The sequence below is a fragment of the Myotis lucifugus genome, unplaced genomic scaffold (assembly GCF_000147115.1).
Source record: "Myotis lucifugus unplaced genomic scaffold, Myoluc2.0 scaffold_35, whole genome shotgun sequence".
Classification (NCBI taxonomy): Eukaryota; Metazoa; Chordata; class Mammalia; order Chiroptera; family Vespertilionidae; genus Myotis; species Myotis lucifugus.
The window spans coordinates 6523604-6537898 of NW_005871083.1; the positions used below are offsets into that span (position 1 = coordinate 6523604).

Genomic DNA, 14295 nt, shown 5'->3' on the forward strand with positions numbered 1-14295 from the left:
CTGCAAATGGACTTGTGTTACAGAGTTTTCATTCCCTGACAATAGCAAGCAATGTTGTTTGCTTCCCAACTTAACTCTCAGGATATTGGGGACCCAATTCAGGAACCAACCAAGGAAACAGGCTTATTCTAAGTTCCTTCAAAATCCACGTCTGCCTTCTTTAGATTGTCACTCTTTTTTCCTCATAATTTTCATAGTGTATGTAATATTTTATGTTTTCCAGCTTGAAGAACACAGAGTCTATCATCTTATACAAAATTAGGAATTCCATCCTTACCCAAGAATTTACACCCAGGAAAATGGTACGAGGAGATCATGTCATAAGATCATCTATAGAGCCAGTATCACTTATGGAAAGCCTGAATTGCACAAATAGATGTTTTCTATTAGCTTGCATTTCACATCCTGAAATGTTTAGTGTCAAAGAAATTTGGGAGATTTCACTAGGAAGCATTACTTTAGAAAAAAATCATTAAGAGTAAACCCAAATGGATAGCTGGGGTCTGCCTAATTCACACTCTTTTAATCCTCTGCTTAAAGAGGCCCTCTTGTACCTAACTTTAATCAAGACACCAATCCATGAAAATAGTCCCATTAGTCCTTGACTAAGCCTTAAAAACTAAACAAAAAACTTTTAACTTTATTTTTTATTTTTTTTAACTTTATATTTTTCATATTACAAAAACAATACACATACACTAAAGGAGGAAATATCAGAAAAGGAGGGAAGAAAAAAGCAGAATCGGTAAAAAGTGATACTTACTGGCAAATTTTCTGGGTTCCAACATCCATGCCTAATTCATCTGCATATGGGCCTGGGAGGCAGGTCCTATTACAATTGTCACTTTACAGATAAGGACTTGGAGGTGTACCAAGGCTAAATTGCTTATCCAATGTCACACTTCTCAGCCAATTAGTGATAGAGGCAGAATTTGAATCCATGGCTGTTTGACAAAGTTCATTAACTTAACCTTGAACAACTAAATTACATCTAGCCAGCCAGAACCACTGTAGATAGCTCGGTGTATCTCTTTCAGAATCTTTTTCTATATATAGTATATACCTATGTGTGTGTGTGTGTCTGTAACAAAAGTAGATGTATACAGTACATGCAATTTTCTAAACTGCTTTTTAGATTTAAAGGAAAATGAAGTTCTCAAAATATGTTAAGTTCTCTAAACATTTTCAAAGGCCTTTCAAAAATCTAATTGTATTATATCTATTCACTGCATCCCCCTAACTCAGCAAAGATCACCTGTGAAATAGTGGGGGACATATGTCTCATAAAAATCTCCATTAGAAGAAATACTAGTAAGTCAAAGCTCACAGAAATTCACAGAAAGTCGCTGCTCTGATGAAGACTAATCATCAAAAGCCCAGAGTGCAGCCACTGTAGGCAGATGTGGACGCAGACAAAGTCCATAGCGGAGAGCCACAGTGACCGTCAGCATTAATGCACAGTTGGCAAATGACATTTTGTTCGTATGCCAGAAACAAAGTTAATTCTGTCCTTCTTTTACTCCCAAATCAGTGGTTTTCATGAACACCAATTATGCCCATGTGCAAGGACTAATAGAACTGTAATCAGAAAATGTGTTTGAATGTCACACACTACATTTATGTGGGAGAACCAAGGTCCAAATGACACCTCTGTAATGTTTGAAACCAAAGAATCAAGATTGTACTTAAGTGAATAAATGATCACCCTTAACAACTGACATAATAAAAAGTTCTTGGGTGTATGATTCTTTTTTGTTGTTGTTGTTCCTTGCTGTGGGACATTAATCCTGCCCAGGTTCTGCTGATACTCTTGGCTTTGTCAACCATATCTAAATATATGAACACGCCACTCTCTCAGACAGACACTGACCGAAGATCAGAGCCTGAGAAACTATGCTGGTGGAAACAGAGAGAACTGTGGATCCCACTTCTGAGATTGCTGTGTGGCTTGGAGTGTCTGTGTGTGTTGTGTTGTGTTGAAAATGAGAGCCAGAAAGACTATGAGCTGGGGAAATGCCTGTACTTAAATGTAAGTGTGGTGTTCTAAATTTATATTGGATCTGATCCTATCTATGCAGAGTAAATTGCTCAATTGAGGTGGATTAATAACAAGATAAAGAAAACGAACACATTCCAACATCAAGTACAAATGCTCTGGGGGTCATCGCCTGTGTTAGATTACCCATTGCACCTCACCCTGACATTAGCATTAGTAATTATCAACTGGCTCTCTGTACAGGGAAACTATGCCTTGGCGAAGTGCAGAGGTTTCATTTCCTGGACAGCCACTGCAAGTGCAATCTGTACAGATAGTGCATGTGCAAATCTGTCCATGCACGTTAGAGAGTTTGGAAAATTTTAAAAATGCATCTGTGTGCACCTTAAAATATAATGCCTTTAGACCTGAAGTCCTACTTCTGTCAACATGAATTAACTAAATATTTTGCACTTATTCTGTGCCCACTTCTTATCAATGCAGAATTGCTTACTGAAGGAGAAATACACTCTTTAAAATTCTATGTAACTTCTCCCTCTAAATAATGCCATAAGTTTTCTTTTTAGAATGACAACAGTAGATTCAGTGACAAGAGTGCTACCACATACCAAGCAGACAGGCAGAGTGCTGGTTATTTTTGTGAGTTATTTCAATTAATCTTCAGAAATGAGTCCCTATGTCATAGAGCTACTGTCATTTTGTCTATGCACCTAATTACTAACCTAAAAGCCGCAGTTCAGTTCAACACATATTGAGTACCTACTATGTGCCATGCACTGAGAAGCTAGAGGAGAAACAATGAAACAATTTCAGTAAAATGCAGTTAAATGGCTATGAGAAAGGCCGATATGAGATACTAATTATAAAAATTCCTTAAATACAAAATGATAATTCCTTCTGGCTATGCTCCAGTGGTCTCCAAACTACTTCCTTACAAAGACCCTTTCCCATCCACCCCCTCACTATGAAAGGGCATTGCTTTGCTTGCTGTCCAAAGCGACTATTTCAGGTAATGGAAGAAATTGCAACAGAAGAAACATATAAACAAGATAAGTTTTCAAATGCATCTCTTAGGTACTATTCAGAACAAAATGAACAGAAATAAACAATCCTCCAATATCAGGTGACATATTTTATACTTTTCCACCCTGCATTTTAGGAAGGCAGCAGAAAGAGAAACTCTCCTAAATCAGGGTTTCAGAATCAGATGCTGGTATTAGAAATAAGATTAACCTGGTCCCTTAACAATCAAATTTATGACTAGTAAAGGGTTATGAAAAATTCTATCTCTATGTCAAACGTAAGAAACACAGTCTTTGGAGGCATATAATGATAAACTGCAGCTTGAGCAATACGCACGGGGAAGGGAATGAGCAGTTCAAGAGTTCAAAACATGTTCTGTGGAAAGGTGTGCAGTGAAAGAGAAGGGCTGGCTCCAGACAAAGGCACAGAAAGGTCATCCTTCTAGTCATTTCATCTTCATTACAACAGGGAAGCCTGCAGCCAAAGGGCACATGCCAGGCCTCCACCTGCACACTGCACAGAAGCTTAGGACCACCAGGAAACTGATGTACTAAACAAAAGTAAACACATAGAGTGCTGGCAGCAACCCCTAGACTGGGGCTTCCGAATGCAGCCTCAGCCACCCAAAATAAATGTGATATGGGCAATCTCCCCCACCCCTTGCCCTGCCTCTTTTTTTTTTTTTTTTTTGGTGTGAGTGATAGATTAATTAAAGATTACAATCTATCTTCTTCACAAGACCAGAGAATTGGACTTGCAATCAGCAACCTAATTTTCTTTCAGGTAGCTGCCAAACTTAAATTTGTTCTACCAAATAAAATGATTTCCCCCATACATGCAGCTCAAAATTTCATGTTCCAATGATGATTTTCATTATTTGCCCTGTAACTCAACCCTCATCTTTCTGTTTTCGGAATTGGGGGAGATGTGAATTTCATTTACTGATTATCAGCAGACTGCCTGAGAGATAGGCTAGGGCTGTTGTAATGGGGAAAGGAGCCCTGACTCACCGTGGACTAGTGAGGGGTTATGAAAAATTCTAGAAGGCAAAGGTTAATGGCTTTCCATTTTGGAGTGGGGTCCACATAGGTGGACAAGTCTTCCCTCCTCCGCCCCCCTCCAAACTCCTATACAACCAGCTTCCCTAATTCAGCCTCCTCCCCATTCCAAAGGGAACCTTGCTCTGTCCCTGCCTACCTCAATGCCCCAAATGAACTGACAATGGGGACCCAGATTCTAATCCCAGTCTTCAAAATAGTTGTTACCACAACAGCACAACTAAATTCCCTGCCAGTTTGAATTTGGGTTTTAATAGATGGATTTGTTTCTAGCTGCGAGTGACATGGTGTTCTCTCCCCTGCTTATGTCAGCATGACCAGGAGAAAACGTAAATCACACAGTGGTGGTGAGGAAGATGAAAGCAACAACTATAACTTGTTGAGTTGAAAGGCAGTATCCATAGTGAGAAAACCAACTCAACCACTTAGTAGCTGCATGACTTAGAAGCTCCATTCTGCTAAACCTTCATCTACCCACCTGAAAAAGGTACATCTTATATCATTGAGGTGTTTGTGATTAAGGAGTAATTTGGGTGACAGATGAATAAATAGATAGATGATGAATGAATAGATGGACAGATGAATGAAATGATAGAAAGATGGGTGAACGAAGGGCAGGAAGGCGGAAGGAAGGAAGGAAGGAAGGAAGGAAGGAAGGAAGGAAGGAAGGAAGGAAGGAAAGAAGGAAGGTTGGAAAGAAGGAAGGTTGATATTGATATTTTAAAACCTTTGTCTTCAGCCAACACATAGTGAGTGCTTTTGTTGTTATGCTGAAAATTTGGATCAGGCTACAAAAACAAGGAAATTAAAAGAGAAAAAACAATCCACCTAAAACTAGAGACAAGTCACCCACTCTTCCTCATCATTTGTCATCATTCGCTCCTCTCCCTTTCCCATCAAGATTAGAAGCCACACCCCATGCCTGCCTGGGATTGCATGAATTCCCTGCTGAGACCTACTGGGAAAGACATGAACAGCACTCTTTGTGGCCACTGTTGTCTGTACTGGGATAAATACTGGCAGCAGGAAGTTACTGAAAGAGAAAAGGAATCCCAGCACGTCTGAAGCAGAGAGTGCACGCACAGTCCAGTGGGCAAAACTGCAGGCAATTCTTCAAATGACAAAAGGTGGCACCCTCCCAGACCAGCCTGTGATATGGGCCCTGAGGTGGGGACGGGCAGCTTCCTTCTCATGGGACTTGATCTCCCTCATTCTCAATGGATTCAGTGAATGAACTCATTTGGCTGAGAACCTCAAGCCCTCAAATCAACTCTCAGTGAAAAGAAAGTTCCATGAAGAATATGACATTTATGCTAAAAACTTACTTAAGGTAGGGCAGAAGAATGGTATCAAAGTATTCCTAATAACATTTTCAAATACATGTATATGCCATGAGGGAGGCGGGGGAGTTATCTAATGACAACGTTTTATGTCATGGTGCATGTTTTAAACTAGGATAATAATGCTAGCCAGCATTTAATAAATGCCCCTTGTATACAAGGCACAAATGCAAGATCTAAACTTCCAAACAACTTCATCAGGGCTCCCACTGACATTGCTGACACCAAGAACATTGAGAACTAACATTTAATAAATTCTTAGTGTACATCACTTGTACAAGACTTGGCATGTAGGACTTGCTGGCCCACTCACAATTACCATCCCCACTTTACCACTGAAGAAACTGAGTCGTAGAAAGCCTAAACTTCTTTCTCAAGGTCACACCTCCTGGAAGTTATAGAGATGGGTCTCCTCCAATCCATGTCAAAGGAAGCAGCACTCCCAGAATGTCTGAAGGTACTCGGTGACAAAGACTATACACTCAGTGATTACAGGGAAAAGGAGATCATTTTAATCTCCCTATTCAAAAGTCAGAATATACCAGCCAAGATAGGCCTCCTTTTCAAAAATGATTCAAAAGTCCGTAGCCTCAGACACAAACAAAATCTCATTTCTGAGGGCTCCCCCTCTGTGTCAAGGTGGGGTGGGGGCAGGGCATGTGTGTGAAAGAGCCACAAGGCTCTTAAGGCAACATTACATCCCTCTCCTGACTTCACTTTGGAGAATGGAATCCTACAATTAGCTCTGGAACAATAAAAGTGAGTAGTTAGAGCTGCAGTAAGGAGATGGAGAGAAGATAAGGCTGGGAGTGATTACCCGTACCATCCATCTCCCAGACTCCGAAAGAGGGGCCACTGGAGACCTAATCTAGCCTTGGTCCCCATCACTGATCACTCAGCCTCTGATGGTGGAGGCAGAATTAGCAGGTGGTGTTATCTCCCTGAGCAGACCCTGTCCATCTGCAGCCTCTCCTTGTGGTGCAAAGAGGAGCTCCGTGTGCAGTGTTGGGTCAAGGCAGGGACGAGATGACAGGGGAAGAGAGACAGAATTTTTCCTAGTTGGCATGAACTTGGGGGCTAGGAGGTATGTCTTCAGCCACAGTATAAATCAATATTGCAGGGCATTCTTTTAATACATGTAGTTTTGAGAGAGGAACTATTTAGACTAAAAAGCAGGAGATATGATACATGTGACCTCCACACAGGGTCACCACACCTCTACTTCACAGTGTTTCCTTCTAAGATTCTGGGATGCTTTACTTGCCACATGCCATGTCCTCTTCCACCCTTGGGTCCAATCATGCCAAAACTATCATTTCCAGTTTTTTAAATGTTGGACGAAATGGGGTAAATGTCTAAATCAAAACTGAGTTTCAAGTAAGTTACAATTGTCATCTTTCACCACAAGTCTCTTCATGGTTTTCAGTTGGTTGGTTCAGTGAGCCAGCAAGATTAAAATAGGCAAACAAGATCAATAATAAAGGACAGCTAGTGTTTATTGAGCACCTATACTGTACCAGGTACCATGCAAGCTGATATTATCTGATTGGTTAACTTAATCTTTATAATACTCTGAAGAAGATAGGATTTCTCCCTCTTTTAATATATGAGCAGATGCAGAGAGGGGAAGGCCCCTGCCTAGAGTTGCACGGCCAGTGCATCTGGGATGTCCATACTGCAGATAAGGAGCAGCCAATAGTTAGATGTTTCTTTTAAATTCAGGGTTCAACAATTCTAATAGCCATCCCCCCCATATGACTTGAATTATAACAATGGTTTATATCCATCTTTCTAAGAACTCGCTTAGCATTCATCTTTTAATTTAGGCACATCTTTATAGGGCTACTGTTTTATAACTAGCCCTAGACTTATTAAAATGAGGGCCCAATGTTAACAAAATGGATGCATGTCTGCCCTCATGGGGCTCCCAGAGAAGACACACATGTAGACAAACATGATGATCAAGTGTGTTAAAAGCAATGAAGATCTAGAAAGTTCTGAGGGAACATTCAGGAGATGCACCCAACTTAGTCCTCTAAGACAAGAAAAGACTTTCTAGAGCAGTGGTTCCCAACCTGTGGGTTGCGACCCCTTTGGGGGTCGAACTACCCTTTCACGGGGGTCGCCTAAATACATCCTGCATGTCAGATATTTACATTACGATTCATAACAGTAGCAACATTACAGTTATGAAGTAGCAACGAAAATAATTTTATGGTTGGGGGTCACCACAACATGAGGAACTGTATTAAAGGGTCGCGGCATTAGGAAGGTTGAGAACCACTGTTCTAGAGGAACAGCATTTAAATGGAGACTTGAGGAATGAGCTGGAGTTAGACCTGAACATAATGTGGACTGAAGACCAACTCTCAATGAGTAGAAAAAACACAGTTCTGACATTTAGAGGAGCCCACGACTGTACCTGGCTGTCTCTCACACTAGAAGTCTTTAAACACTCAAGCTCACCTTGGAGACTCTGTTATAAATGGATCAACTACAGATTCATTTGGAATCTCAAACACCAAATGTGCATGACGAGAGAGCCCCCTGTCTGTGCAAAAGGGGAGAAGTAACAAATGCTGCCTGCAGTGCCAGCTCCGTGTCACTAACCAATCAGCCTCCAGCCAGTGAGGCAAGCGGGGCCACTGGTCCCACCTTCCCCTCACCCACAGATCAGGGACAGTACGCACTGACCAGAAAACCAGCATGCCGCCGAGTAACGCACCCTTACTTCTGCCCTCTCCCTCCTTCACTTTTCAGATCTAGTTGATGAGATAATAATAAACAGTTTTGAGTCCAAACCATGTAGCTCATCCTATTTCCTTGATGATCTTCTCTGTTCTCAAGTTAAAGTTTAGAATATAAAAAGAAATGCATGGATTCTCCACGAGTAAAGCTAATGTCTGATCAGTGTTGGAGAACAGAGATCCAAAGTTACAGCTCCTGGCAAGAACTGCCAGTGCAGATCTCACTGTTGCCAAATTCGGGCAACCAGATGAATGGAGGGACAATTAATATATCCTCTTAAGAAAATTAAAGAGGCTATGCCAGGATATGCTCTTGTATTGAGTGCACACCCATCATTTCATGGAGGTGTCCCTGGATGAGGCGAAGATTTCCCAAAGCTTTGTCAGACAGCAGATCCTCCTAAACTCAGCATGGCCACAGAGTCACCTGGTGGGATTTGGAAAAGTAGACAGCTGATTCCCAAGTCCATAGACTCTGACTCAAAAATCCAGAGTGTATTTCTAACAAGCCAGAGTTCAAGGTCATTTTCCTGGAAGGGTGGGGCAATGATAATCCCTGCACGTTTAAGTATTCTTTTGATTAGCATGTATTTATTTGATCGCATGTGAAAGCATTTATTTTTTAAAGTGTTAAGTGTGTATGCCCATAATTTATATAGGGATGGGCCACAGTATGTTTACAGTTGTTCGTATGGCAAAAGGATATGCAGGTTACAATTATTACAACAGCTTTATTAACTCTATGTTTCACGTACTCTCAACTGTAAACCTACTTTCGCCAACCCCTGTAGTATTGCTGTGGGCACCTGACACTTCATAGTGTTTTCTTCTCAAACAAAATAACCTTAAGAAGCCATTTCCTCTTTCCACGGGCAATGCACAAAAATATTTCAGCATCCCTTGACTGATCACTAACAGGTCTTGCCCATTATTATCTACTAATGTCCTGGTGCACGGATTTGTGCACATTAAAAGAAAATTAGCTAGAAGAAATATTTTAATATCGCTATTTGCCCTTTCTTTACAATAGAAGTGTCAACCAAATTCATGATCAACAGTGACAGATTAAAACACACGCATGCGATTGGCACCAGCGAGAATTTTAAATGTATCGTGTATCCATGAGTCAACTTAGCCTTTTGTAGATATAGAATACTCTTGCTTAATTACACCTGCTTTCTGATTTAGCTAAACTTTTTCCAGCCCAGTGAAGCACCCCAAATTCTCTTTCAGGTAATTGTCAGCAACACAGCAGTAAATATCAACATGAAGCAGATTATTATTGTAGATCATGCAGGGAGAACAAAGGGTAAAATATTTAACTGCAGCAGTGTTTGACTATATTCTGCGCAGTGAGAAAACCTGAGGTCATTTTCAAGGTACACCATTTCTTCTTTTCAGTCGGGTCAAGTTTCTAAACTTTCTACATCTCCGTTTTCTGGCTAATGAAAAGAAAACAGGATTCTACCGAGTCTCCTATCTACCTACTCCAGGACTTCTGTGAGGATCAAATGAGCTGAGGCACATGAAAACACTTCACAAACATTTGGTTAAACTGTAAAACGTTTGTACCTGGCTATAAAGCAAATTGTGTTCCTGGGCTGAAGAAACTCCAAGGAGGCTAGTCACTAGGGAGAGGATGTGGGGCGTTGCTATATGATGTCATTACCCAGTGCCCGCAGCGACTGTTTCCAGGATGGGCTGGGCTGTGGGCCGCATTTTGCGCCACAGAGTCTTGGCAGTGTTGGCTGTGATTTGGTGGGGTGTCACTCCAGGGTGGTGGCGGGGCCTGTGTCCCACTTGGGGTAAGTCAGTGTTGGTTTGTCAGCACCAGGTCCATGGTGCTGTTTATTTTTAAATGGCCAGTGCGCATCATGGCAGCTACTGCATTGAGTGTCTGCCCCCTGGTGGTCAGTGAGTGTCATAGCTAGTGGTTGGACAGACAGATACTTAGCCTTTCATATATATAGACTAGAGGCCCGGTGCATGCATTTGTGCACCAGTGGGGTCCCTCAGCCTGGACTGCACCCTCTTGCGATCCAGGACCCCTCGGGAGATATCAAAGAGCTGGTTTCAGACCGATCCCTGCAGGCCAGGTCGAGGAAACCCACCAGTGCACAAATCCGTGTACCGGGCCTCTAGTATGCATATAAAATCTTTGGTTAATCTATTCCTGCCCTCCCATATCCCCCCTCCCTTTTGAGATTTATTAGTCTATTCCATTTCCATGCCAGTGCGCATCATAGCTACGGGTCAAATGGTGGAACGGGTGATTAGGCATCTACACTAATAAAAGACAAACATGCAAATTGATTGTACTTTTGCTATGCCTTAAGCCACACCCACCAGCCAATCAGAGTGACTATATGCAAATTAACCCAACCAAGATGGCGACCAGCAGCCACGGAGCTGGAGCAAGCAGGAGGCTTGGCTGCCCCAATGATGGAGGAAGCCAAGCTTCCCGCCTGCCTCGGCCCCGGCTCTGAGCTCCACTCAAAGCAACAAAGTTTCAATTATAGAAGGTAAATAAACCCCAGATACCTGCTTTTAGCCAGCCGTGGCCTCGGAGCTGGAGTGAGCAGGATGCTTGGTTGCCCCTGGCGATGGAGGAAGCCAAGCTTCCCTCCCACCACCCCCCTGGCCGGCTCTGACCTCCTCTCAAGGCTACAAAGTTTCAATTATAGAAGGTAAATAAATCCCAGAATAAGAAAGAAAAAGAAAAAAAGGAGAGGCTGGGAGTTTCCGTCGCTGGTGAAGGGGGGGGCTTGGCCAGCCTGAAAACGGCCCTCAGCCCCTCACCCAGACTGGCCAGGCATCCCAGTGGGGACCCCCCACCCTAAAGGGGGTGTGACCAGCTGCAAACAGCCATCAGCCCCTCACCCAGGCTGGCCAGGCACCCCAGCGGGACCCCCACCCTGATCCGAGACACCCTTCAGGGCAAACCAGCCAGCCCCCACCCATGCACCAGGCCTCTATCCTATATAATAAAAGGGTAATAAACTGTCCCTAACAGCAGAACGACTGAGAATGACTGGTCACTATGACACACACTGACCACCAGGGGGCAGATGCTCAATGCAGGAGCTGCGCCCTGGAGGTCAGTGCGCTTCCACAGGGGGAGCTCTGCTCAGCCACAAGCCAGGCTGACGGCTGCCAGTACAGCGGTGGTGGTGGGAGCCTCTCCCGCCTCCTCAGCAGCGCTAAGGATGTCTGACTGCAGCTTAGGCCTGCTCCCCGCTGGCAAGTGGACATCCCCCAAGGGCTCCCGGGCTGCCAGAGGGATGTCTGATTGCCAGCTTAGGCCCAATCCCCCGGGGAGCAGGCCTAAGCCAGCAGGTGGTCATCCCCTGAGGGGTCCCAGACTGCGAGAGGGCACAGGCTGGGCTGAGGGACCCGCCCCCCCCCCAACTCCGGGTGCACAAATTTTTGTGCACCGGGCCTCTAGTGTGTGTGTGTGTGTGTGTGTGTGTGTGTGTGTGTAGTAACTTCTGCAAAACGTTCATTTGATTGTTAACAGGGTGACTGACTGGCTGGTATCTCAATACATTACTTTGGCCCTGCTTTATTCTATTGAGAAAAGGACAATGTGTTTTGAAAACATAAAAATGCATAACAGTAAAATCAGGGTCCTGAAGACCTAGATGATATCCTTTTGAAATCAGCTAGTAAACACTCAAGTGTATTCCCTGGGCAATTCTGTCCAAAGAGACACCTGTAAATGGAAATCTAAACTGAAATCCATTACTTGATTTTGCCAGGAGATAGATTGTGCAGATAGATTCTGCACAAAAGAGTGAAAAAGTTACTATACTTAGCAAGTTCAAACACTTTCTAATTATCCAACTTCACACATTTGGGAAAAAATGAAAAGAATTGGTATAAAAATACAAAAGAACATTTTTGTTGTGAGATTATAATGTATTAGATTAGATAGCAATGTTAATAAACACAATCTCAGTGCACAAGTGTTTTAACCAAACAGGCTGCACAATTTAATCAAAGGAATCACCCTAACCTCTAGGACAGTGGTTATAACAAAGAAACAGAATTTCCAGAGGATGAGGCCCAGAAATCAGGATTTTAAAAAGATTCCCAGGTGATTCTAATGTGCAGCCAAGGTTGAGAACCACTGCTCTAGGAGGACTGGAAAATGGCCTTGCTCCCTTCCTTCTCATCAAGTTTTGCTCAGTGGATAGAGATTAGACCCTCGACTGAAGGGTGCAGGCTCGATCCCTGGCCCTGGTCAGGGCCTATGAGGGAGGCAACTAATCTGTGTTTCTCTCACATGGATGTTTCTCTGTCTCTCCCCCTCCCTTCCACTCTTTCTAAAAATCAGTGGAAAAATATTTCCAGGTGAGGATTAAGAATAACAAGAAAAACAAATAAACAAACAAACAAGCAAAGGGAAACACCCATGAATCTGTTAGTACTGGAGAATTGAAATGCTGTCACTTAAGGCAAACTCCAGGACTGCTGAATGTGGGAGTTTACATGTAGACCGGGAACCCAAGCTGAGATCCTGGACTTAGTCTGCCTAATTTCTGGCTATCAGCATCCTGAGACCTAGGAAGTTTTTCAACCAAACATGCCAAGACTCATAAGATATAAACAACTACACAGAACTTTACCAAATGAAAATGTGATCAGCATTAATGAAATAAAGACAATTCAATGGGAAGTGATTAAGACCGTGCACATGTTTGAAATTCCAGTTCCAAATTTGGATTGCAATTGTCATTTCTCTGAGCCTAAGTTTTCTCACCCACCAAATGTGCATAACCTACCCTATAAAGATGTGAATATTAAATGACATTATGTACTGCAGAATATTTAGCACAATCTGTAAATATTAACAATTATCACCATCTCTATCCGCAGTCAGATGCAGATCTCATCAGACTGAATTCCACAGGGTGAGGAATTTCAGATATGAACATAGAAACATTCACAAACTTTCAGAGAGTTAGATTTATAAAACTATGATTAGCATCTCATGCTGGTTTTGTTTAAATACATGCCTTGGAGTCAGAGATAGAACCATATTTAAGTATAATTGGTACCCTTTATAAACCTAGGTATTTTATAATATACATTTTAAAAAAGTTTAAGATGGCTTCAGCAGATTGTCGTGGGACAAAAATATAAAACAAGTAAGGAAATAGAAAACTAACAAAACCAGGTGTATCTAGGCCCCGCCCCCCCCCCCCCCCATGTAATTCAATAGGAGAGATGACCCCTGAGGCTCTGTTAGGGTGCATTCAATGAGGGGTCACTTAATATCACTGACGTTTATTAAAATGTGTATGATGGAAAGACCTTTTCTGAACAATTGATTCTTCATCTGCGATGTGAGGGAGCTGGAAGTGGAACATCTCTGAGTCCTCAGGTTGTGTGACTTCCTCGACTCCCTAACGCAAAACAGGAAGAACCAGCCACTGGAAAACCAATAGGCCTTTTCATTCTCCTCAAACCTCTAACTAAAGTTCATTTTTACAAGCCAAATTTAAAAATCAATTAATAAATTACAACAGCCAAAGAATGTTAAAAAGCCCAGAGGCACCTAAGAAGTGCTTGGAAGAAACAACAAAGCATTAAGCCGGAGATAAATGGGTTAGCTGTGTGTTTACTGTAATGTTGACTTAGTATCCCCAAGCAAAAATTCTCTCACCTCCACTTACCACTGCTTTGTATGATAATAGCAGCATTAATTTTAAAATGATCATGAATCAATCATGAAATCTGACTCTTGTTTTCACTGGCAACAAAACACGCTAATTAGCACCTTGAACAAGAGTGCTTTCTAGATGGGCATGGGTGAGAGCAATCTTCTGCTGTTAATTCTTTGCTAATTACCCACAGTAAAAGAGGTTGAAATACCATTTAGCTGTGTTAAATTCTCTACCCCTCCCGATTACTAGTCCAGTGACATAACCACCGTGAATCTGCAGGCTGGGACAGAGTAGACTAGAGTTTCTCAGGCTTGGCTATGACAGGTTGAAGGGGGCTGTCCTGTGCACTGCAGGATGTTTAACAGCATCCCTGGCCTTCAGCTACTGGATGCCAGTCACATCTTCCTGCCCCGTCCCCACCCCCAAATGTGACCACCACAAATGTCTCTAGACATTACCAAA

At 42.6% G+C, this 14295-nt stretch overlaps 1 protein-coding gene across 1 annotated transcript in view; it reads right to left on the minus strand.

Annotated features, from left to right (window-relative positions):
• WWOX (WW domain containing oxidoreductase) overlaps positions 1–14295 on the minus strand; it is a 912702-nt gene that overhangs the window by 548698 nt on the left and 349709 nt on the right. The gene's annotated exons all lie outside the window — the stretch shown is intronic.